Here is a 4029-nt window from a genome sequence, read left to right as displayed (position 1 = left end):
TAAGACTCAACCATGAGAAGAACTTGCCTGAGACCACACAGAGCTGAGATTTGAACCTAGGTCTTAACTCCAAATTTAGTGATTTTTCCACAGCAGCATACAGCTTCCATGACCATTATACTGGTGGGGAGAAAGAAGCTACAGGTACTGAATGGTGTTAAGATAGAATGTCTCTAAGGGCTTATGACTGGCCCTATTTTGGTAGAAGGATGGAAAAGAGGAATTTCAGTGATGGAGAACAAAGGAAGCAAGAAGTCTTGACTAAGCAGAAATTTGGATAGCCAAAATCCCCCTCAGATGTGGGTGAGACCTGAATTAGGAGACAGCCTTAACTTAGTTTTGAAGGATCATGGATTTAAAGTTACCTCAGAGGTAACTGCCTCACTTTACAGATAAGGAAACTGAGGCCACAAGTATTAAGTAATTTCCTCAAAATCACACATCCAATAAAAGGAGAAAGAAAAAAAAAAAAAGACTCTGTGCCTTGCTGCCTTTGTTTCCTCCCTTTGAAAATCCCATTTAAATGCTTGCTTTTTACTTTCTCGATTCCTTCATCTAGAAGCCATCCTCACCCTTCGAATCTCAGAACCTGCCTATCTTCCTTATGTATTTCATCCTCACCTAACATGTATTACTGAAAGGAGCAACATGGAGGGAGAGCTGGCCTCAGAGTCAGGAAAAGCAAGGCTCCCTCCTCTGATACATACTTGCTTTTTTACCCTCAACTCCCTAACTTCTCAAATGACCCTGGAAATCTCTATGCTTATAAATTCCAGAACTGGTGCTAATGTGCTTTGATAAGGGCCTTTCCTCCCTAGGAACTCCTAAAACAACCACAAATAAATGTATGTCGTAATTATAAGGCAGCTGTAGAGGAAACTAAGTGACTCTGTGGACAAAATGCTGGGCTCAAAAAGACCTGAGTTCAGAATCAGTCTCAGACACTTTGTAGCTGAGAAAGTCAATTAAAACAATCTGCCTCAGTTTCCTTAACTATAAAATGATGATGATAATAGCATCTGTTCTACCACGCCCCTTTCCAAGGTTAGGTGAGGATCAAATGAGATATTTGTTAAAGTGTTTAGCACAGTACTTAGCACATAATAGATGCTTAATATGAATGTATATAGTATGTCCCAAAAGTCTTAGATTAGTTATAAACTTTAATAAAGTTATTAAACAAGATAAATAATTCAAAATTTTACTTTAAGCTAAAATAGCCTTAATAATTTTAAACTGCACTCTAAGATGTTTGGGATACCTGTATATATTTAATTGAAAACTCTCTGAGGACTAAACTAATATTAATTTTCACCTTTGAACTCCCTAAAGGCTTTGTACACAAAAAGGATTTAATAGAAGTTTGTTGAATTGAAAAGAGGACAGTATTAAATCCAGTTATCGTGCAAACATAGCATCTCTGTCTTCACCTTTCATTCACTGAAGGTTGTTAATTCATTCAGTTACCAACTTCTTTCTCTTTAACTCCAATTTATTTCCCCTTTCAGACACCTAAACACTGCCACTTCCATTCCTAATAGAGCTTATGTGATGATCCTAGAAGGTAAAAGGTAGATCAAGACTGAGAAAAGAGACATTCCTGTTTGGAGAGAAGTTTTCATATCCATATCTACCATCTTGATAAAGTATCAAACAACTCTTATTTACATTTTTGAAAATATGGTATTTCAAAAAGAGCATTGGATTTGATTCGAGTCCCAGATCTGCCTCCATCTCTGTGATGAAGTCACTTCCTTTCTCTGTGACACATTCTTAATTTGAGAGGAAGCCAGCTGAGACAGGCTAGAAAAAACCATTTGTCAATTTTTTTTTAGATTGATAAAAGAGGTTTATTATGGGGTTTGGAAATATAAAGTATAGTTAAGGAAATAGGTGAAAGTAGAGATAAGAAGGGCACCAGACAGAGGGTATGATGGACATTTATCAAATTTTAAATCCAAGCATTCATATCTCAGATCAGCAAATGCTACAACTTAGGGCTTGATTTATTATTTTGTTAATTGTCCAGACTTTACATAGTGATGGAGAAAATGTTAGTAATGAAGTTTAAATATAAAAGTATATTATGTGCATTCTTCCCCCCATGATAGCTGGTTGCTAAACAATTACCAGCCCAATTCATGAGGCAGAGAGAGAGTAAGTATCTTTAACTCCATACCTTTGGATGGAGTAATCTTCCCTCAGATTGCCTTCTGGGCTTTATAAGATTATATAGGCCCTTCTACAAAGAGGCAGAAGTTATAAAGTCCAATCTCCATCTTTTATAGATGAAGAAATAGAAAAAGAGGTAGGATTTGAACCCAAATTCTCTGATTACAAGCTCAGTATTCCTTTCATTACATCATGGAGTTTGTTGAGAAAAAAGTATCTTGCAAATTATAATGGGCTATTTAAAAAATGAGTTATTACTAACCTACCCTATGAATGCCCTTCTTTGTCCTTTTGTGAAATATTCTATTTATAATTTATTTGAAAGATCACATCATATCTAGAATTGTTTGCTCTCAAAGTCTCACAATGGGCCTTAAGCTAAAAGCAATGAATTTCTATTTAACTTATTAAGGAGATCTCAGGTTTTACCCTATCTCTTACTGGTCCTGAAATAAACTGGTCCCTACAAATCTCTTGCGTCTCATTCTCTCCATGTATAAATTGAGTCTCAAAGTCCTTATTCTGTCATTTAGAATTCCAGAAGCACAGAACCAAATCTTTAAAGAGTTTCTAGTCCAACACCCTCATGTATAACACCATCATGAGGGTGAACTGAGGTAATCAAATGAAAATCTTTTGAAAAATATAAGATACCTTAGATGCATGAAATATCTAAACAAAACAATAGAATATTACCATTTCATGAGAAATAATAGATATGAAGAATTCATATAGGAAGACATGTGAACTGATGCAAAGTGAAATTAAGTAGAACTAGAAAAAATATATATTCCATTGCAAAAATGTCTGAACAAAGAGAGAGAGGGAAGATGAGAAGGAAGGAAGGAAAGAAGGAAGGAATGAAGAAGGAAGAAGGGAGGGAGGAAGAAAGAAAGGGAGGGAGGAATAAAGAGAAGGAGGAAGGAAAGGAGGGAGAGAAGGAAGGAAGGGAGGAAAGAAAATAAATTGAATAATGTATAATTATAATAATCAAGTATGACCCCCAAAAAGATATAACAAATGGCATCTGCCTTTACTCTTTAGAAATGAGTGCTTGGCTGATAGGTTGGTTAGTTTGATGAATTGCTCCCCCCCTCTTTTTTTAAACTTTGTTATTAGTAATGACTCTCTGGAGAGAGGTATAGAAGTAATATATTCATAATACTATCAAATACTATCAACAAAACTTTTAAATTAAAAAAAGTGTAAGGCAAATGAGTGGTGTTATTATTTAAGCCAGGTCAATCTAAATTAATAATGAGTAAACTGAGGTACAAGACTCTGCTTCCCCCTATTTCCAAATCAAGTGTCATAGATCCATTCTGCAACCTTCTTTGGGAACAGGAGACAGTGTAAAGGTAGTAAAGAGCACTGATGTTCTATTCAGAGGACCTGGATTTACACACTGGCAATGCTAACTCATCTACATAACCTTGGATTTGCAGTGAATAGAATACTGAATTTGGAGTCAGGAAGGCCTGGGTTTAATTCCTACCTTGAACATTTTACTAGCCATGTGACAAATCCCTTACTCTTTCTGAGCCTTGGTTTCCTCCTCTGTAAGATCAGGTGAAACTCAATGACCAGACCTTTCCAGCTCTAAATTTTTGCTCCAAGATCCTTTTCAAGTCACATTTTTTTCTCAACCATAAAACAAGAAGATTGGACTAGATAATTTACAGATCCAGTTCAGTTCTTAATTTAGGATATTTTATCCCTCCAAAATTTATCTTAGTTACAGGTCCCTTTCAGCTCTTAATCTAGGTTTTATCCCTCCAAAATTTATCTTAAATTATCTCTAAATATGATTTATTTAAAATAATCAATCAGAACTTATTTAAAATAATTTATTTATTT

Source organism: Sarcophilus harrisii, chromosome 4 (assembly GCF_902635505.1).
Source record: "Sarcophilus harrisii chromosome 4, mSarHar1.11, whole genome shotgun sequence".
NCBI lineage: Eukaryota > Metazoa > Chordata > Mammalia > Dasyuromorphia > Dasyuridae > Sarcophilus > Sarcophilus harrisii.
This window is presented reverse-complemented; position numbering follows the sequence as displayed.